The 23,608-nt window shown below is 41.1% G+C and overlaps 1 protein-coding gene across 4 annotated transcripts in view; it reads right to left on the minus strand.

The window, feature by feature from the left end:
• Positions 1–23,608, minus strand: part of PCDH7 (protocadherin 7) — a 420,082-nt gene that overhangs the window by 10,072 nt on the left and 386,402 nt on the right. The window lies entirely within an intron of this gene.

The raw sequence follows: 23,608 nt of genomic DNA on the forward strand, positions 1-23,608 counted from the left end.
AGCTTGGTGATGGAGTCTATAATTCATTTTCAACTGATGACCATTTAGAAAGCCTGGTTGATTGTGGTTGCCTATTACTGGCAATAGTACCACCAGGAGAAATCTTTTTAAAGTCACTCACTCCCGGGAGAAGTCCCAGCAATTCCACATCTTAAGCTAATATTGCAAGGTCAGAATTCAAAGGACCACACATGTGCATGTGGGGAGTTTTTCAGCTGTCCTTTCAATCTTTAACCTCCTGTGCCTCTTGAATAGCTGTCCCTGAAGGTCAGGAGGACCTCTGGGATAGTACAGTAGGACCTCTATTTATGATGGCCTCTACTTGGACCCGATCCAAGTTGTGACCGTGGCAAACCTGGAAGTAAATACCAGGTTTGTTGCAATTCGTGCATGTGCAGAAGCGGCTTCTGCCATTTGCGCACGCGCAGAAGTGGCTGCTGCCATCTGCACATGCACAAAATGGTGCTTCTACCAGCAACCTGGATTGACTTACGGACAGATCACATCTGTAAATAGAGGTTTCACTGTATTCCATTTGGAGGGAGAAAGTGCCAGTAGAAGAAGCTAGCAGTAAATCCATGCACACACATAGAATCATATAGTTGTAGCGTTGGTAGGGACCCTGAATGCAGGAATATGCAGTCATCCCATATGGGGATCAAAGCTGCAACCTTGGTGTCATCAGCAGCACATCTAACCAACTGAGCTATACATGCACACTTGTATGTATGCATGCACGTCCGCACGCACACACATTGTGTGCATGCAGAAGAGTTTTGTCAACATTCTCGGGCTTCTCTGTAGCCTGGCCCAAATCTTACCCTTTCTTCCCTTCTTTTGGAATGATGGGCGGCGTTTGTAAGCTGAATTTGGCAGCTTACAAACTGCTAGTGAGAAGAGGCAAGGGTGGGGAATCTTCTTTAGCACAAAGGCCACCTTCTCCTCCCAGCAGCATTCCAGGGGCCACATGTGAGTTGTAGCTCATAGTGTCTCCAGCCAGGCCACCCCTTGGAGTTGGCTTTCCAAGAGCTGGCCTGCTAGGTCATAGCTGATCCTTTCAAAGGCACCATGTGACAGGTATTGAGTTACTAGTATGCACATTACAGGGGGTAGAAGCACAAGTTAGCTGAGCAATAAATGTGAATGTTACGTTTGAACTAGTTTCTACACCAACCCATACTCGTATCTCCTCCTTCTGGGCAAACAAGACTTGAAGAGGGTGTAAACAGGGCTGGTGAGGGATGTGGTTCAGGACTGTGTGTATTTTTGGGAGAATCCTGAGGGGCAGACAGAGAGGTCTGGAGGGCCACATGTGGCCCCCAGCCTAGAGGTCCTTCATCCCTGTTGTTATAGAAATGGGAAAGGGTACAGATCAGTTATAGTGGGAGGAGGACATTGCTAAGATAAGGATCTTAGAAGACTACCAGGACTCAGAGAAGGCTATAGATTTCTAACATGAGCCAGCTCTGCTGTGAGGACATCTGTGGCTTAAGTCCACCTGTGGTTGGTTACTTTAACACTTCTTTCTTTTCTTTTCTTTTCTTTTGACAAATGTTACGTTGATTCCCCCACTTTTGAAGCCATAACTGCTCTCTTCTGCTCCCCTCTTTCCCCAAAGCCATTCAAGCAAAACTGTCAGATAGTAAGTTCAAAGCTATCCTTTGGGGCTGAAGTTCTCTTCGCAGCTATAATACATCATCTCAAAATATCACAGTTGTCTTTCAGGTTCCACCTCATCTATATTTAGGTCCTGAACCAGCAAAATAACCTAAATGTGTGATCTAACTAGTAGATCAAAAAGGCATGATAGAGAGACAGAATTCTGAGCAGCGCTAAGAAGCTCTGGAGGTGAAACGGCCTGAAACTAATGGTGCAAAAGCTGTTATAGAGAAAACCTAGAGGAAAGGTAAGCCAGGGAGAAACAACAAATGCCAGTTTGTGGCATGTTTGCTCCATCACTACAGTGCTTGAGATCTAACCAATTTCTTGGTTTCAAGATTGAAAGATGCTCCTCTGGAAGCCTAGGTTGCCCTAGCAACCACTTGTAATTGTTCCCAGCCATATGGTACAGATAAAGATAAGTAGGAAAGACTGAATCTCCATGATTATGAAATCAAGTGATTGGTGTGAGGTGTCTGGACCTGGGTTCCAAACTAGGTGCCAATATTACTCTCTGTCTACATCGTGCTCATTCATGGCCATCTCTAAATCCTTTCCCATTTTTTGTTGTTGTTTACATCCATTCTGTTCATTATGTAGAGAGACCGTGATTGAATTCTGGAATTCTTCAGAATGAAGGTGGTTGTGCCATTAAAAAAACATAAAATAAAAAATGCTCCTTTGCTTAGAAAGCTCTAATCCATCAGAGAGAGGACCATCTCTCTCTCTCTCTCTCTCTCTCTCTCTCTCTCTCTCTCTCTCTCTCTCTCTCTCTCTCTCTCTCCCTCTGTTTCTCTCTCTCTCTCTTACACACACACACACACACACACACACACAAGTGCTAGCTTATTCCAAATGAGAGGATTTTCTGTGGGCAAGGGTTGAAAAAGATTGCCTCCTCCCCCCCTTCTGCAGTTTGAAGTGCTAAACTCCAGAAACCTATCGTCATATTCTGTGTAATGTACAGATCAGCTCTAACTTTCATTAATAGGCCCACTCATGCAGGACCACTTACCAACTTGAATTTAACCATAAGCATTAGAATTTACTGCAGCCTTCACTTAGGTTCACACTGAATGCTTTACAACCTATGAAGATGTCAGAATACTTTTAAAAGGGCATCCTTGAGGAAGAGGGAAGATGATTCAAGCACAATGCAAGCAAGTTTGTATTTAAGTGTCTTGTAGCACTGAGGTCCCCTTATGAATAACCAATACAATGACATACCATGGAACTTGCACAGACACGTTCACCCTTAAATTAATGCAATATGCTTTCCATTGTTCACGTTCCTAATTCAATTTTGAATTCTTAATGATGCTTAGGATTAGATTTCATGCAATCTACCCATCCAAACCAGTTTCATCTTCTAGGTAATTAAATACCCCCCTTCTGATTACCAGTTCTAATTGAAGGAATGAAAATCACCACTGTTGTACAGTGTGTCTTGCTTCTAACTACTGTACTATCCAGCCACAGTGAAAACTAACAAGAGTTTGGACTTCAGTTTCAACAAAATCAGAATATTCTATGTGATTAAGAGCAGAGGGCCTTCCCCAGGCCACCCACATTACGATACCTGGAATCTGCACATTTTATATAAGCCCAAAGTGTATATTGCATAATTCAATAGCACTGAAATAGTGCATGTTTCAAAAATGATGATTATCTTAAATAAAAGTAGCTTTTTTCCAGTCTCATTCTTATGCATGCCCTTTGTTATATTTTGGTCTAATAGAGAAATCATTTCCAAACTTAGACACTTCATTGGAGACCACACTGCTAGCTGACAAGCTTAATTGGACAAGATGTGTCACTATGCCTGTCAGCAGTCAGTAAATCGTCAAGAAAGATTAACATTCCAATATTTGTTGCTGACCTTAAAACTCAAATAAATACCTTTCAAACATGCTCGCACAGAGGGTACCTTAGCACTAAATTGGCAAAACCCAGCGGTATATGTTTGCTTGTTCCAATTTGGTATTCTTTCTGTTGAGACGGCTCTGTTTTAACCCTTAAAAACACCTCTGAGTTGGTTGGGTATGCTAATGAAAACACAGTTCAGAAACTGAGCTGGGCAACTTGTATTTCCTCATATTGCACAGAAATTCTCCCATCTATGAGGATTTGCATAGAATTCTCTCAAAGGCACATGTGAGAGGTAGGCTTCTCAAACCCATTTGATTTGCAGAAATAACTATGTACTGAACTTTATCTTTTATCACTGAAAATCTTAAGAGACCCCACCACCACCACCAAAAAGAAAAAGTAGAAGAAAAAACTCTATTGGCCTTTGACTCTAGAACCACTTTTGGACAGAGGTATTGTACTATTTCATGTTTCCAGAGTGGTTGCCTCATTATAGGCCTTAGTAAGCTACTAATTAACAGTCATCCTACAAAACCTTAGACATTTCTGGCACAGAGGCACAGGAACAAAATTTGCTGATGACATGCATAAAGTACAAAATGTTAGAAATATTCAACATAAAGCAAAAGACTAAATTAAAGGAAATTTGAACACCTTAACTCCCCATGGGGGGTTGGGATCTGATCCCTGGTACATCATAAATCCCTTTCCAGGGCCAGCCTATTATCACTGTTGCTTGAGATGCAACAGTAGAGGGCTACCCTATTCATTAACACTGCTGGGAAATTGACTACATCCCACACAAGCAGAAGAGATGAAGCAAAGGGGGCAGTGATGTAAATCATGGACCAAATCTCTTAACTCATTGTGGACTAGTGCTCACCCCCTTTTCAATTCCATATTCTCTTTTGTAATCTTCTAAGTTACCATCAGATATATACCAGTGCTCAAGTATAATTCAGTCTCCAGAAAAGCTTCTTCCAGACAAATCACCTCAAACGGCATTTAAGCTGTCATAGTATAAAGAAACTGTTCTTTTAATTATTATTTCTAGAATGTATACACTGCTTAATTACAGGTGTTTATAAACAGTGTGCAGGAGATTCAGTACAATAAGACTATGTTGAAACTATAAAATCAGGATTCATTTAAAAAACCTGCCAAATAATAATAATAACAACAGAGAGTCTACAGCAGGCATAGGGAAACTTGCCCCTCCAGATGTTTTGGGACTACAAATCCCATCATCCCTAGCTAACAGGGCCAGTGGTCAGGGATGATGGGAGCTGTAGTCCCAAAACATCTGGAGGGGCGAGTTTGCCTATGTCTGGTCTACAGGAAGCCCTGGAGGTTCAAAGTGAGGGGGCCTGTCTGACCTCATCTAGAAGGAAGTTTCATAAAATTGGGCTTACAATATGAGCCATGCATTTGCTCCATGGAGAACCTCTAACGCTGATGCCCCCCAAGACCTCAGTGATCAAGCAGGGTTATAAGGGATCAAGTGGATCTTGAGGTATCCTGTGGCCAAGTTGTTAAGGATCTGGGTCATACAAGCACCTTGAATCTGGGCAGCCAGTAAAAGCTTTTGAGCACTGGAGTTATGTGCTGGTGATAAGTCTGTCCCCATGAACAGTTTAGCCACAGCGCTTTGCACCAGCTGCATGCTCTGGAGCAGGACCAAGGATAGCTCCGCATAGAACACATTACAACAATCAGATCTTCTTGAGAGTACCAATGCATGAATCACTGTGGCCTGAATAACTTTACGCGTTGACTAACTTGATAGAGAAACCCGCAGAGGACCTCTTCTTTATGCCAGAGTGCTAGTTTCACCCGTTCAATAACCTGTTAATGATTAGAGGCTGAATAATTTCCCCCGAAGAACAAGACAGATGTGCAAAACACACCAGGAAATTTGACAATTAACTAATAATTTTTCTTGCACTGTTTAGCCTGCTCTTTTCTACATGCTTCCATGTAGTTTGGCCCTACTTTCAAGTCAACATCAATTGGGTTAGTTGTGTCTGTGTAGGAGATAACGGCAGCTACCCTTAACAATATAGAGAATCCCTGCTTAAGATCCACAATGTGTGTGTGGAAAAGTTGTCTGATGTGGTTAGTGGCCCCCAACACATTTGGATGTTTTAGCCCCAAGTGTTTGGACTCAACCAGATTTCTCCTTTTATTTCCAGATAATCAAAATCACACTTTCTGTAAATAAATGGTCCTCTTCATGCTTGCAGCTGCAAGGATGCTGATAGCATGTAAATAAATAAATATGGAAATCAGCATCTGGCAGCATAGTAAATGGTTAGATCAGCAGGGCTTGGCAGATTGTCTTTCTTTGTTAACCTCCTGAACAGATGAATATATGATGTTAATTTTTCAGCTAGTACAATTTCATGGATACATGATTCCCACTCATTGCGTACATGAGTGATGGGTCAACCAGACTTCAGCCCACTGACTGCACAAGCTTCCTTTTGGAGTTTCATAAAAACATATGAAACCCATTTATGTAAGGAATATTTGTCAATGATCAGAAATAATAGTGCAGGCACTAGATGAAATGTTATAAAGGATCTACTTTGCAATACAGTGGTACCTTGGTTTGCAAACAGTCTGGTTTGCATACGTTTTGGATTACAAACACGTCAAACCTGGAAGTGTGTGTCCTGGTTTGCAAACTTTTTTTGGATTACAACCCATTTATTTATTTATTTGGGATTACGAACAATTTTTGGGGGGAGGCCCCATTGGTGAAAGCGTGCCTTGGGTTACAACCTGTTTTGGTTTACAAACAGACCTCTGGAACAGATTATGGTTGTAAACCAAAGTACCACTGTATGTTGTTATTGTCACCTTTTTAATATTATATATGTTAGGAGTAGCCTTTGATCCTCCAGATGTTGTTGGACTATAACTACCATCATCCATGACAACTGGCTCTCCTGGCTGGAGTCCACCACTCTCTGAAGGGGCAAAGGTTAGCCATATATAGAAAATGTAATAAAAAGAGAGTTGTGATGGTGGAGAAAAAAAAATGAAATTTTGTTTGGGGCTACCCCTTTGTTTACTACAATGGATGGATGACCATTTTTGTGGTCAAAGGCCTCATTACGTCAGGGGTAATCTGACAGGGACCAATATGCTAGTAGTGGACAGGACCAGACCTAAAAGTTTTACACTCTCTCTCTCCCCCCCCTCTTTTTCTCTTTCAGGCACCTCTTTTGCCACATACTCTATCTCTCCATTTTCCTCCCTGTTCAAAAAACAGGGATGTCCTGGTGAAAATAGGGATGTCCTAAGGAAAAGCGGGACATTCTGGGATCAAATCAGAAACCGGGGCAGCTTCTCTAAATCTGGGATTGTCCCTTGAAAACAGGGACACTTGGAGGGTCTTCGCATGGCTGTAAGGCCATAGGTTGTCCACTTTCAATTGAATATATCCCCCCAATCTTTTCTAATCTAATCTCTGGCACCTGCAGTTAACAATGATCTCCGGTTCCAGTTTTGGGAAAAGGACCTCTGACTTTGTCTTCCAAAGTAGAGAGCATTATGCTTAGCCAACTGCCACAGCAAATCACATCTTCATGAATTCATATGGAAAACATTGCACCATTGTTGAATACTCCACTTGGTAATTTTTATTTTTAATTAATGAGAGAGAGAAAATAATTGTGAAATTTAGGGGAAATTATCATTTCTCAGACAATGTAAGGGAGGTAAGACCAAATCCTTTAGGCTATATTTTCGCACCAGTGAGCCGGATGGGAATACTGCCATGTCTCTCCCTCACCCGGTCCCACCACTTTGCTGAATCACAATTATGTGAGCTTGCTGATACTATTTCTTTTCTGTTTCTCTTGATTGCTTTGCAGAGCAGCATGCAAATGAACATGGTTGTTTATATGCACGCACATGTTTATGCAATTTTGGGATGGCTTTAGCTTTAGGGCTAGAATGATTGCTTGTTATCACTAAAGCAAGGCTCCTAACACAGTGGGGAGATTGTAAAGTTCACATTAACCTAGAACTAAGTCGCTGCATATATATATATATATATATATATATATATATATGCTTTCGTAGATTTTCACGGGTACAGGAATGCAGGTTTTGGTGTCCTCGGGTGTCTTCCCGTGTAAAAGTTGGGGTGTCTAGGCGACGTTTCGACGAGGTCTCACTCGTCATCTTCAGGCTGGTGCTTTCGGCTTCTTGTTACTGGAACAGAGCAGGATCTCAGTGTTTGAGTTCCTATAAATACTGTTGAGGGGGTGTGGTGTATAGCCTCCAATGTTCTGGGCAGAGAGGAAGTTCCCAGGCTAGTGTGCCTTTTCTTCTTTTGTTCCTTAATTACTTGAGGGATATCTTGAGTGATTTCTTGAGTGATATCCTGAGTACCACTTAGGTGGGTCATTAGGTGTGGATTAGTTGCTAAAGTCTTTGTGTCTTGACCTCTTGAACTTTGTGAAGAGTTTTTCTGAGAAGATGGCTGTACTGCACTTAGTTGTGCTCTGGCTTGGCTTCGTGTATAGGGGCGAGCTGTGGTTTTGTGGCCTGTGTCAGCCAGATCTGTGTAGGGATTGCAGGGGGGTGCAGCATCCGGAGGTGCCACCATGGTTTGGCTACTGGATGGTGTCTGTAATTTGTCATGGTGGCACCTCCGGATGCTGCACCCCCCTGCAATCCCTACACAGATCTGGCTGACACAGGCCACAAAACCACAGCTCGCCCCTATACACGAAGCCAAGCCAGAGCACAACTAAGTGCAGTACAGCCATCTTCTCAGAAAAACTCTTCACAAAGTTCAAGAGGTCAAGACACAAAGACTTTAGCAACTAATCCACACCTAATGACCCACCTAAGTGGTACTCAGGATATCACTCAAGAAATCACTCAAGATATCCCTCAAGTAATTAAGGAACAAAAGAAGAAAAGGCACACTAGCCTGGGAACTTCCTATCTGCCCAGAACATTGGAGGCTATACACCACACCCCCTCAACAGTATTTATAGGAACTCAAACACTGAGATCCTGCTCTGTTCCAGTAACAAGAAGCCGAAAGCACCAGCCTGAAGATGACGAGTGAGACCTCGTCGAAACGTCGCCTAGACACCCCAACTTTTACACGGGAAGACACCCGAGGACACCAAAACCTGCATTCCTGTACCCGTGAAAATCTACGAAAGCATATATATATATATATATATATATATAGAAAAGAACCAAAGAATACAACGATTTATGGACCTAAAAGCTATATTGCAACAATACCAACCACTCAACATCACAATTTTCCCAACTTCGCTGTGTAGCAAACAAATAAAAATTGTATGAGAATATGTTCACTGTGGTAATGTTGCTGGCCTTCCTAATCCCTCACTATTGTATGCATTAGAAATTTAAATAAAGGAGAAAAATGAAAAGGGAATATGTACTAAATTGTCACTATGCAGAATTGTCCGAGATTGCAGGGTTCTGAATTAGCTCTACTTGTTTGCAGAGTAGCACTGATGCATTTCTTTCTTTCTTTCTTTCTCTCTTTCTTTCTTTCTTTCTTTCTTTCTTTCTTTCTCTCTCTCTCTCTCTCTCTCTCTCTCTCTCTCTCTCTCTCTCTCTCTCTCTCTCTCTCTCTCTCTCTCTCTCTTGTTTTCATTTCCAGACTTTGTTCAGGCCACTGTGCTGCAGTTTTCAATTCACACCCCCCCAACCCTTTGCCAATATGCAGAAGTGCATATGTGCACTGATTAAAACACTCACATCAAGATTCCTTTTTGCTCAGCGTTTTAATAATTATGCATAGGCACCCCTGCACAATGGTAACCTGCCTGAAACACACATACACATAGAGAGAGAGAGAGAGAGAGAGAGAGAGAGAGAGAGAGAGAGAGAGCGCTGTGACAATTTCTGCATGCACCAGCTCAAAAAAAATTATAAAATTATCCACGTTCTCCAAGTAGGGAAATTATTATGTGGAGAAGAGTTATTGCACATTTATTTACATAACGGAAACAAGTGGTTTTCTTCTCTAAGTACCTAGCAAATTTGTCACATCGGGCATCTTAGGGCTTCAAAATCCAATTTACAAGGGAGGTTGATAACCCACATCCCACTCTGCTGAATAGCTCAAGGGTGCAACGGCAGCAAAAAAGCATAACTTCATTGTCAACTTTAGTGCTATACAACAGGTACTAGTACATGTATTCTAGTACATGTTTAGCACATGCTTGGCCATCTCAGTGGTGAGATTTATGTCACTTGTATTCCAGTCATCATGTGTTTTGCTTCATGGTCTTCAGTTCCACTGAAAACCATGAGGCAGCACAGGCTCCATGGCATCAAAGAAGGCTCTTAGGGGTGACCCAGCTTTTCTGCCCAGAAAATCTCCCAGAGCATTCAGGAATCTATCAGATTCTATGAATCTCTCGGAGCATGCCATCTTGTTGGTCTGACATGCATATAGGAGGAAAAAGTCATTGTCAGATCAAACCTTACCAAGAAATGATCTGACCGTGGCAATGGGCTTATTCCTACCCTTGTCCCCTGCCCTATATAAGAACACAGACCTTCCACTCCATGCTCCATTGCAAAGTTCAAATGATGAGCATGTCCTGTCCTTTTGGTTGGACCAGTGATTTACTGAGACAGCCCCATGATGTTAATGGAGGCAATGAAGTCCTCTCAGGGCAGCCTTGGCATGAGTGTTGAAATCCACAGTAGCTCTGTGGTTCCCCAATATTATTCCCAAGAGCAGGCTTCCTCAACCTCGGCCCTCCAGATGTTTTGAGACTACACTTCCCATAATCCCTGACCACTGGTCCTGCTAGCTAGGGATCATGGGAGTTGTAGGCCAAAAACATCTGGAGGGCCGAGGTTGAGGATGCCTGCCCAAGAGCATCTCAGCCAGCAGATAAAGGAAGTCTGCTCAATTTTACACCACACAAGCTTACCACACACTGAAATGAAAGTAGGGACATTGGCTAATTGGTAATAGGGGGGGGGAATTAGTTCACACATGGATCCCATGTCACACATTTCATTGTTGCCATACCACCACCACACAGGGCCTGGAGAAGCCCACTTTCTTCATGGATGGCTTTGTCAACCTAGAGTGCTCTCACATGGGGTGGTATGCAAGCAAAAGAAAAAAGACAAAAGGACACAAACTCACAGCAAAGTCCTCCAAGAGAAGACAGATCTATAACACCCCCTTGGTTCCCAGCTCCCCTTAGGGGGCCTTTCCTCTCCCCAAAGCTATTTGTAGCTTCGCAGCAGTTCCTTTTATATATTCCTTCCCTCAGCATTTGAGCCTGTCAAATAATCCGTTTCCTATCCCAGGTGTGTTTACTGTTGCCATGGCACATATTTCCACTAGCTTCCCCTGAGTCACAGTGCCCATCAATACCTTCCAGCCCTTAGAATCACTTTCACCTCTATCCCCTGGCTTCCCCAGAGCAGTAATGTCTCTGCATCACACATCAGAATTACAGGTCTTCTTGCTTTAATTTCTCTTATTCTTTTACAGAAAAACCACTGTGTCTATTTTTGTCTTATCTTGGTTGAGATGAGCAGTCTTACGCTATCCTGTTTCAGTTCCACCAGCATTCAGTCGCAGGCATATTTCTTCCCATTTTATGCAGAATACTTGAAAGAACACACCAAAAGTGTGCATTTATATCATATACCTTTCCACCTGCACTTTTAACACAGAAGACACATTTTAATACTGTTCGATCCATTTTCTCGCATATGTTGTACCATATTTTCCCATGTATAAGACTAACCCTATTTTTTGGAACCTAAAATTAAGAAATCAATATTTTAAACATCAGACAGAACAACTTTGAGCTTTTTGTGGGAAGGTCACCCAAAGTTGTTGAGCTTTGTTGAGGGAAGTTGGCCAAAGTTAGGGTTGTCATATTTCAAGAGCCCAAGCCCAGGCATTCACCATCCGTGTATAAGATGACCCTAATTTTTGACCACATTTTTTAAGCAAAAAAAAATCATCTTATAAACAAAAAATAAGGTACTTTTGTGTGCACCTTTTCCACACCAAAACTACATCATGAAATCCAGAGATGTGCATAACCTGAATGAGAGCTGAATCTGATTGGCAAGCAAGTCTGGGAGCACTGGGTGGGATCAGTCTGCCACAAGAAGCACATCAAACAAATTCCTCTATCTCAGTTTACTGGGGAAAAAACATGGCAAGTTTTTGCTTCATCTTCCATTATTAAATATACCATCATATGAGATGCTCTCCAGTGAAACCTTAGAGTGTTCTCAAAGGGCCTCCATTGATATTAGTCTGCAGGTATTCCAGACCCCAAGGTGGCAACAGTCTTTGTGTGATGGAGTAGAGATTTGACAATGCCTTTTCCTACTGCACACCACGCATAACATGTGATAGCTATGTTTCACATGAAGGTCCTTGTGAGAGACAGCCTGATTCACACCATCTTCCTGCTCTCTCTTTTTTTCCAAAGTAACGACAGCACACAGAGTGCAACAAGGACTGAGAGATTGTTTTTTGTTTAATCTCACTGTAAACAAGTGGTACAGTGACAATAAAGTATTTCTATTTCTATTTCTATTAATAAATAGACCTCCACATGAAGCACTTGTTTTGCAAATTACACCATGTCAGGGGTAAGGCAAACTCTCATCCCACCATGTGTTTGACCAGGCATAGGCAAACTTGGTCCTCCAGCTGTTTTGGGACTATAATTCCCATCATCCCTGACCACTGGTCCTGTTAGCTAGGATTGATGGGAGTTGTAGTCCCAAAAACATCTGGAGGGCCAAGTTTCCCTACGCCTGTGTTTGACTTTCTCTGCTTGGGGAAGTATTTGACTTTGAACAGGGCTTCAGTCACAAGCAAAGAACTTTGGTCCTGCACAGTAAATGGAAGTATGGATGACAAGCTGTGTTGAAAAGCACAATGGCACCCTTAAAATCTCTGTAGCTCAGGCCATGCTACAAGGAATGGACAAATTAGGGTGTTCAAGCTATCATGATGTTCCTGGAAATCCATGTTTCTTAATTGCAGAAATGTAGTGCGCAGCACCCAGTTAGCACTGTGGCATTATTCTGACAAGTCAAGACGCTATTAAAATGCTAAAGACATGTTTGAAAGCTAAAAACATGTTTGAAAGCATTGGCGACTTCTTCCCTATCACCTCAGGCAAAACATCGTTAAACGGCAACTGAACATATCTCAAGAAGCATTTCCTGCCCCAAGGCTTGGACCGCTGTCATTCTGAATGTGGCATTATCGAATACGGTAGAGATAGCGCATGCCAGCTCTAACACAGTCTCGCTGAATAAAGTCAAACACAAATCTGCTACTGGATATGTACAAATTGCATGGCAGTCAAAAGTACTGGGCTTCTGCTTAAAAACGTAAGAAAACAGATTGGAAATAGAAAAGGACCTGGAATTGTGTTTGTGTGGAAAGGGAGGTGGGAGGCAAATGTCACACAGGCTTTTTATCTGAACAGCCAAGAGAATGTCCAAAACCTTTGGTTAATCAGAAGTTGAGATAAAAGGCTATTTACATAGGATTACACAGGGAGGCAGACATATGGGGGAAAGGAGGACAGTCTCAAGGGCATTTATAAGGTCATCCCAGCTCTCTCCTAACGCTTAGCATTACCTGGGATGGGCCCTACCATTGAACAGATTGTGGATACCATTTAAGGGTGGATGGCAAAATCTAAGCCAAAACAGTTGGGGAATCTCCAGCCCACAGGGTAAACCTTATCAGCGTCAACATCTTCATTCCAAAAAAAGCTCAATAACTTTGGGGTAAAAAGCTCAACAACTTCAATCCTAAAAAAAGGGTCAAAAACTTTGGTCCGCCCTTTGGTCAGCCCCACGGCCCTTCACTTCTTCCACCACTGTGCCCACTTGCCCAACACATGTCATATGTAGCGTAAGGTTATTAGTGTATGCATCCCTGGAAGCTATGGGAAGCAGAGTGAAGGAAAGGTAGGATCAGGTGTAATTATTTCTTAGGAGCAGCTATGTTTCATATTACGCATCAATCTCTCTAAGTTTGGCCAGCGACTGTGTTCCACAAAGCAAAACTGACCACAGACATTTTGTAATTTTCTTCTTTGGAGTTTGTGACATGGCACCAGCTTTTCACTCGCAGTTACTTTTATTTCCTTTATTTCATTTTTTTTTTTACCCTATTTTACCCACCTGAATAATGTGTTCTATGTGCTTCTTAGCTTGTTTCTTTAATGCTGGTCCTTGACCATAACAATAAAGATTTGCGTTGTTTTGAACAATCTTTTAGCTTTCCTTGGAGTTCTTCAGATGTTTCTGTGAAGGAGGAACCTTCATATTTCCACCTGATGTCAAGTTTGCTGGCAACTAAAATGGCAAGCTTTTCTTCTGGGAGCTATGCTTAAGCCCTCTCTAGTCCACTGTGTGAATCGGAGGATATCATTTAAAAGCAGCTGTTTTGTTCTGCAATAAATAACCATAATGAGGCTTTGGCTCATGTCGTCTACGTTGCTCAAACGGCACTTCAAAACAGCAATCAGGTTTAAATGAGCCTCCCAATGGGTGCAACATTGAAAAGTCCAGTTATAACGGGATTTGAAAACCCCATGAATCTTGCAATCCATGCATGAATCAAACAAATAACCTAGTCAAAGGAACAACTGAAACAAAAGAGTAGAAGAAATGTTAAGAGTCATGGCCTCAGGGCCCAATGTGGGGATTTAATCGCCAGCGTTACACTCCAGCTGAGTTTGGAGATGCTACTTGTTCATTTAGCCCCCCCCCCCAGTTGCTGAATGAGCTTCTGATGTCTAATGCATTTCCTAGCTATCCTCACATTTCCCCAATTCCATACTTGTAAATCAGAGGAATTGGACTGAGGGTTTCCCAGCCTCCTTACTGACTTTGGGGAGGTCCTATGCCCTTTCTGGCCTTATTGTTCTTCTAGTGTACAAAACTGCCCCAAGTCTTCATTCATCTCCTTGACATTTGATTGAGAATGATTTCCATTCTTAGCTTAATTAATGAGCTCAACTGGAGTCTTTAGCCATTAACCTGCTGTTGGGCAGTTAAAGGAGGAATTACACTTTTATCTGTCGTAAAATTCTGGCTTATGAACACTCTTGAAGGAAAGGAAAGTACATTCGCTCTTGGCTTCCAGCTAGGCTCTGTTAAACTGATCATAAAGCTGCCTGGCTAATTAGCAAATGAATACAGAATGCTTCCTCATATATGTTAGCTACTGTATGTCCTTAGTAAAATAGCAACAACCCACTGGGAGCCTTAAAACAATATAAGAATAAGTTTTAGTATTTATGTGTTCAAAGAGTATACTTTGCCGATCAACTAAGCCTACTAGCCAAAAACCTTCTGTGATCTTGAGGACCAAACAAATTCCCTTGGTCTGCGAGGAAATACAAAAGTAACAAAAGGACCATCCAGCAGTAAGAATGTATATGGAAATGTGTTCATAAGAGTACATGTAGCTGAGTGATGCTACAATTGGATACCTAGTTTCTTAAGCGTAGGCCCACAAAGCTCTGACTTTTGCATAGGATTGAGGTTGTCAGCTTGCATTTCTTAGTGCAGAAAGCATTGATCTGATGGTGTGTATAGATCTTTCCTATTCTACTTAATTCAAGAGGGTTCTGGAAGCTTCTGTGTGTGAAAAAAAACAAGCAGAAGGTTCATGGATATTTGAGTTATACCTTCAGAGAAGCTGAGTACAGCTGGATTGAACTAGGTCTGTTATCTCTTCTGTCAAGGTCATGCTGACTATAATAAGAGGACAGAAGGAGCCTGGGTTTCACTTTCTCTTTCTATCTCTTTTCCTTCTGGTGTGCTGTTCCGTACATAGTATGCTTAGTGTTAAGGTTTAGACTTATTCTAAGTTAGTGTAAGTTTAAGTTAAGTGTGCTGCAACTGGATTTCTTATGGATAGTGCCAATCCTGAATGTATTGGATTTGTGCCCATTATGCTCATTTGCCTTCAGTAACAGTAAAGCTCTGCTGGATGATATACAATTGCCTCTGGTCGATTTTTGGGGAATCCTGCAATTTGCTTAAGTTTTTACTTTGTTAACTATACATTGGAATCTGCTCTGGATCAATACTGAGTAGAATTTCCATGACAGAGGTGACCATACATTTAAAATACTATTATACCACTTTAACCGTCATGGCTTCCCACAATAAAATCTGGGAACTGTAGTTTGTTACGGGTGCTGAGAATTGGTGAGAAGCCCTTATTTCTACTCCCCCCCCCGTGGAATTCCCAGAGTTCCCTGGGAACAGGGATTGTTATGCCATCCTGGCTTTATACCTATGGTGTGGGTGTGGCCTGTGTATTAGGGTTTGATCACTTTTTATGCTCCAATTCATTACTGACCCTATGCCTATAATGCATAGCGCCTTTGCTTCTTGTCTGCTAGGTATGCATTAGTGAGAGATGAAGATGGGCATTGGTGTTATAACAGATTATATCAGAAAACCATTTCTTCATGAAACTGCATTATTCTCTGAAATTCTTAAAGGAAAGGGGTATTGGAAGTTCTCTTCTAGTTAAGAAATCACAGTCTCTTCAAATGCATCTAACTTCCAACATATTGTTGTTGTTGTTTAGTCGTTTAGTCGTGTCTGACTCTTCGTTACCCCATGGACCAGAGCACACCAGGCACTCCTGCCTCCCTCAGTTTGGTCAAACTCAAGCTGGTAGCTTTGAGAACACTGTCCAACCATCTCGTCCTCTGTCGTCCCCTTCTCCTTGTGCCCTCCATCTTTCCCAACATCAGGGTCTTCTCCAGGGAGTCTTCTCTTCTCATGAGGTGGCCAAAGTATTGGAGCCTCAGCTTCATGATCTGTCCTTCCAGTGAACACTCAGGGCTTATTTCCTTAAGAATGGATAGGTTTGATCTTCTTGCAGTCCATGGGACTCTCAAGTGTCTCCTCCAGCACCAGAATTCAAAAGCATCAATTTTTCGGCAGTCAGCCTTCTTTATGGTCCAGCTCTCACTTCCATACATCACTACTGGGAAAACCATAGCTTTAACTATACGGACCTTTGTTGGCAAGGTGATGTCTCTACTTTTTAAGATGCTGTCTAGGTTTGTCATTGCTTTTCTCCCAAGAAGCCTAAAACAAGGTGCTAGACAGACAGGTTTGCAGAGATGCGTAGCATTAGCAAAAATGTCACTTAGAAGTTATGAGCAATATATTTATCGTAACATTCAAATCAGATTAAGCGACATTGAAAAACAAAACACTGAATCACCTGTAAATAAAATTTACTCCCCCAAGTTTTATGGTTTAATTACAACAGATTACAGGGTCACTTATATTTCAAAATTTTTGTTAGCCCAACTGAACATTTTCTCCTCAGCTTTTGTCAAGGGCAAATATTTAAACATCCCCAGAAACGATAGACATTGTGGATGTTTTCTGAATGTGCCAGATACAGTAGAACACATTATTTTCTACTGCCAGCTACACAAGTGTGTGCAATCATGGCACAATGAAAATATCCTATTCTATCTGTCTGACACTAAACTGGAAGTAACTGCAAAGGATGGGTGAGTTTTTATCTATATTCTCTCTCAGAGTGGTGAATGGCGGGAAAAAACTCCAGTGAAAATCCTCATTACGTATTTTTTCATGGCTGTTTATTTGTATACATTTTAAAATTTTATATATGGATGTTTTATGATGGCGTATATTTGTGATGCCTAATAAAGGTTTGGCGAAGTAAAAGTAACAACAATATCATTGTCCATGAATGTTTTATTGCCCAGGTGTAATCTAACTTCTAAGCACATGGTTGTTAATGACAGAGGTTTTATAGTACAGAAGACTCTCAATTTATGCTGGGATGACATTCTGGGATAGTGTGTAAAAGCAAACATACATATGATCAAAACATATTGGGTTCAATCGCAAGGGGGTATTGAAAAAATATTATTGGATACATGCCCCCATCCTACCAACTTTTGAGGGTTTTGTTTTAAAAAAACGTTGCCGATCTCATAAAGCTGAATGCACACAAATTAAATGTGTCTAAATTATGAGTTACCTATATTGTGTTCTGTACTGTTGTACCCCCAGCCTGAAATCTTATTTGATAAAGAAATGTTTTAAAGAAAGAAACATAAATAAAATTGGATTTAAAAGACAAAGTAGCAACTTTGAGGTAGGCTGGAACATAATGCTTAGCTGTTTTTAGCTATTTCATATAAATTTTAAGTGGAAAATCAAAGTGGGTTTTTTAAAAAAAGAAAAAGAAAGAAAAATTATGCAATTACCCCAAAAGCAAAGTCAAAATCTGCACTTCAAAGACCATCCTGCATCTCTAATTCTGCATTTTTATCTGTTGCCTGTAATAGACACCTCAGCCATTTCAAGACTTTGGAACAGCTATCTTTGACTTTGCTCTCAAATGGAAGAACAGAAGATCTAGCTGGGAAGGTGGGTGGCTTCCTGGAGATGAATTCCTAATCACTGTAGTCATTAGGACCACCCCAACAGGAAAGAAGTTGTGGTTTAGGTGACGTCCTACCCAAGCTCTCGCAGCTGCTATAATGCTATATTAGTCAAGCTGTGGTTGAAAGTGATCTGAACCTTGGCCAGCTGCAGACCCAAATGAGGGTAAGAAACCCAGAATGTGGCTAGGAATTGAAGACACCAAGCTGAGCTGTTCATCTTGCAGATGAGAGTTATTTGAGGTTCCTAGAAACATCTGTCAAATAAAGACTGCTTATTTGTAGTAGCTCATTTGAATTAGTCTGCAAACTTAAGGAAATGTGATACTGGCTTATAAAAGTATTGGTTAATAATATCAGTAAATACTTATATTGGCATTAACAACAACAACTTTATGGCCAAGAAAAAAGGGTCTTACGGCAACTTACAACATGTGTATAGAACAAATAGAAAATACACAATAACATAAAATGAATTAAGTTAAATTAAAACTGATTGTGTATTAAATGCAAAAAAAAATGTAATAGAATTATCTTTATTCCTATAGCAGCAAGAAGTTAACCATAAAATATCCCAACGAGAAATACCACCAGCAGTAAACAACAACAACAACAACAACCAATGCCTTGGAAGCCCCAAAGCAGCACACAAAAATATTATCTGCAGCATCAACTGATGTCTTGCGTGTATGAATAGCCAATCACAGATTTAATCTCATAAATACTTTTGTAACAACTCACATGTATGGTTTCTCAGTTGAGTCAGTTCACACATTCTACTGGCAAATCATCAATAACTGAGAAACAGCTGTGCATGCTTATCCGAACAAGACCACAATATCCCAGGGTAGTTCACACATGTAAGATTATGTGTCTTCTAATTAGAGATAAAGCCTTGCATTTTCTTCCCCTTTTTTCTTCCCAGAAATGAACCACAGCTGCTTTTCTCCACAGTCACTGGACCACAACACAATCCTATACATATAACAGTTGGAAAACCTGAAAAGAATCAATCAAAAACCAGACACTGAGGCACCAGAGGAGTTTTCAAAAATGTCTCATCAGCATTTAACATTTTCTGCTGCAAACCAGGTCAGTTTGGTTCAGTTTATAAATAAAATCTGCAAAAACATCGCCGTTCCTCTCAGCTCAACAAAGCCTTTGCTGAAAATAATTATGTGTAAAATACATCACCACTTCTGGAAGCTGAGGAGAACTAGCCATTAACATTTTAGTTTGGGTAAAAACATAACAGGAGGAGTCTGGAAACATGTCAGCAAGGCTATCTCAACCAAGTGTTGTTCCCCCAACATGTCCATAAGGATTTCAGCTTTCTATTATAAAAAAAATGAGCCATCCCTCAAAGCAGTAAGTTTTTCATCACTTCTCTTGGATGGGAGTGGACACAAAGATTCACAACACCTTCTTGTTCCAAGGTAAATAGTAGCTTAGTCCAAATGGCCATGAGCAAAGAATCGCAAAGGCAGTGAAATCCTTGTTAATGTGTCTTAAATTCCCTTCAAATTGGGGAGAAAGTTAAGAAACCTCTCCATGCCCTGCATGCTAACGATCCTCTAAATAATGCACAGCGCAAGAGGAACTGTATGCGATACTTGAAGAGGGAAGACAAATATCTTGAGACTTCTTGTCTTTTTAAGTAACTGTCAAGAAAAAGTTGCTTTGCTGAATGAAAAGTAGCAATAACCTCAGGGATTTATTTAGCCTTCATGCCATGTTAAGATGCTTCATTTAGTTATGCCGAGATTTTTTCTTTTTTAAAAAAAGGGGCTTAATTATCTGCCCATGATATACCTGTGCATCTGAGAAATACACAACAGGATTTAGTCTGAGCAAGAAACTTGAAGTTTATCGTCAGGTTTCAGAGGTTGCACAAGTATGCAATGAAATGAAAAGTCATGTTAGAAGTAATTTATTCATGAATTAGAAGGCATTTTAGGCTAGGCACGTACTACGCCTGGAATGAATCTGCTCCCAAATATTCACCTCAAAATCCTCTTCTCAACCCCCTTTGTGGCTTCACAGTTCCTCAACTGTTTTGGCACCTCCAAATTCACCTACATTGTTTTGCTTTAGTCAAAAAAATCAGTGGAAGTCTGGTGCAGAACCTTTTTGGGTCATAGAAAAACCACACCTGTCTTTTAGACCTTGAGTAGATGTTCCTCAAAAAAAAAAATGCATTGATTCAAAAAAGCCCAAAGAAGTATGAATGGGATGTATGATTCCGTATGATGGTGGAAATGGCAGGGACCTCCCTTCATAAATGCAGTTTAGCTTGAATTGGACATTCAGCATACTTAGGTATAAGTCATAATGCAAATGAATGGAATCATACTGCTAAACTTTGCCTCTATGCATGCGATCTTTCAGTCCATGTAAAGCCCTCATAAGTTTAATGGCAAAAGATCAGAAGTGGGGACTCTCTTCTCCTTGTGGTGGTTCCCTGCACAATTTAGAAACTTGCAGTTACCACTCTGAGGGGTGGCTATGTCTAACTATGGCTCCATTCATACAGCAGTTTATTCCACTGCCATGTTGTTTCCCTAACTGATAATATCTGCATTATATCTGAGCATTTACTACTTCCAGAGCTATAGTGGAATATTGCAAAACTATAGTGGAATATTGGTTGGACAGTGTTTTCGAGGTTACCAGCATGAGTTTGACCAAACTGTGGGAAGTAGTGGTGGAGAGAGCTGCTTGGCGTGCTCTGGTCCATGGGGTCACGAAGAGTCGGGCACGACTAAACGACTAAACAACAACAACAACATAGTGGAATATGGAGCATGTTAAGCACTCAATTTCCGCATTATTTGCAAACAGAACTTTGTTTTTTTCTGGAAGCACATAATATGGAAATGAGCACTATATTCTGTTAAAGTTCCAGAAATGAGGAATATAATGTGGAACATAACAGTTAGGGGAAAGTCGTGAAAACGGAATAAACTGCCATGTGAATGAAGCCAACATTAAGCCCAAGTCAATTTTCCACTTAACAAGCACTTGACAACCGATAGAGAGGCATACTTTATTGAGGGTTAGCATTCAACTTAACCCCCTCCTGCAGTTGTAATTATGCAAGACTTCTGTCCTGTCCATCTGTCAAATTTCTGCTCTCAGTTATGCACACACAGACCAACTGAGTTCAGAAACAGGCTATTAGATATTTAGCTTGTTTGGAGAACTGTATTTCAAGAGTATGAAACAGATCTGATAAACTGATGATTTTTATGGCAGCAAATCTGGTTGGATCTCAAGTAGACTTAAGAAGAACATGTGTGGATTTTTTTTTTAAAAAAACCCTATAAGGTTCCTTTTATTGAAAATACTAAAATGGATAAATTAATAATGATGCCACTTAAGAATTTGTCAGCAGGGGCATCTCTCATGATTCCATTGATGCGCTTGGGGGAAAATGCACCAAAGGCTGAAATAAATGGCTTAAGATCAAAGAAATGTAACTTTTGAACGTGAATCACTTCCTACTTCCTGCGAACCAAATTTCCCCACACTTCTTGCTGATGACATTTTAACAAAGAATCTTTTTGTTGCTTCTTGAAATCAAGGCTGCGAAGCCCATCTGGTTCTTAGGCACAAGACATGTGGAAGAGAAATAACCCTTTGCACACATGAATGCACATCTGGAAAAGTCTAGACTTCAACATCATAACATTGTAGTTCTTATTATTTAATTATTATTTTGTGCCTCCCAGCCATTCAAGACACCTAGATGAGATCTACAAATTGCCTATATTGTAAACCAAATTAGGAAAGATTCCCTAAAGGCAGGGCAAGTGGTGTCAGAACACACAGATACTCTTGCAAAGCAAAGCTAATCTAGTAATTGGCATTTCACTTGTAAGCTTGGGTGGGAAGCATTGTGAATAAACATAAACAGTCAAGTAGCATCAAGTGATTTATCTGTTGCTGGACATGGCGACTTCAAGCTGAGGATCAGAGAGGGATCAAACTTTATGAGTGCTCCAATATATCTGAAAAATATAATAATAGTTTTTCCTAATGTAACATCCTCTAGATGTTTGGACTGCAACTCCCATAAGGCCCAGCCAGCATGGCCCATGGCCAGAGATAATGTGAGTTTTAGTCCACAACATTTGGAGAGTGCCATCTTGAGCAACTACATACAAATATACAAGGTAAAGGTAATAAGGACCCCTGGATGGTTAATAGTCAAAGACAACTATGGGGTTGCAGAGCTCATCTTGCTTTCAGGCCGAGGGAGCCGGCGTTTGTCCACAGACAGCTTTCCAGGTCATGTGACCAGCAGGACTAAACCGCTTCTGGCACAACGGAACACCGTGATGGAAACCAGAGCACACGGAAATGCCATTTACCTTCCCGCCGCAGCGGTACCTATTTATCTACTTGCACTTGAACGTGCTTTCGAACTGCTAGGTTGGCAGGAGCTGGGACCGAACAACGGGAGCTCACTCTGTTGTGGGGATTCGAACCACCAACCTTTTGATCGTCAAGCCCAAGAGGCTCAGTGGTTTAGACCACAGTGCCACCTGCATCCATACAAATATACAACTATGCACACAAGGAGAAAAGTCCTAGGCATGCTTTTTCTCTTTTGTGCTAATTTTGCATCTGCAATGCATTGCTGTTTCCATACATGTAGTAACTGACAGATACGATTTTCCCCAGCTGCATTCCAAAGTGCTGCAGCCTAGCAGCTCATAGATCATGTGAGGCCAATGGGCACTTAACTTGACTTCATGTAAACAGGCTGTATGTCTTTGTGTCAGATTCTTTTTTTCCTTTTTCTTTTAAAGTGTTTCATGTTTACAGGGCTTTTACTTCAAAATCTCGCCTAGTCATGTATAAATTATGTGTCTCACAGACCTGCATCCCAGAAGCTAAATTATTACTTCTAGGATACATCATGGCAAGCACAGACCCCAGATACAGCTATAGCTGCTCTCTGGAAAACCATCTCCTGACCCTGTTTTAGGGCCCTTGTCAAACCTCCACAGTTGTCTCCTACTGTCACTTTCATTGACCATAAAGCCAGGTATTGCAACTTATGTTCCATTTGCTACCAATTAACTCTCTTCTGGACCTATGCTTAGTACTCCTTAGACAATTGCTGCAATTTGTCTGCCCAGCCACAGATGTTTCAGCTACACATTTCAGCTGAACCTAAATGTTAAATAAATAAGTACAACAGGGGGAAAAACAAACAAACTATTCTGTGCTATTCTGTGTGGCTGATTGGGACTGAGAGTTATAAGGAGGGGAAATGAAGCAATCTTGAAAAAGGCATTTATGGTGGGGAAATTATGTATATATTATCAGTCGCGGGGGCAAGGGGGCAGTTGGCTGTATGCCGAGACTCTTCTAATTCCTGGGTCCAACAAGTCTTAAAATCTATAACAAAGGAAGCGACTTTGTGCCTGACAGCAAATGGGTGGCCACCCTGCCATGACTCGCTGGTAGTTAGAAAGACAAAAGCCAGAGTGGAGAACTGAGTTATGTGAGGTAGAAGTTGGGAGTGAAGCTGCAGGCTGGGAAGCCAGAGAGAGAGGTAGCCATTCTTGATTTCCACTTGAATT

This window comes from Podarcis melisellensis (genome assembly GCF_964234715.1).
Source record: "Podarcis melisellensis genome assembly, chromosome: 9".
Classification (NCBI taxonomy): Eukaryota; Metazoa; Chordata; class Lepidosauria; order Squamata; family Lacertidae; genus Podarcis; species Podarcis melisellensis.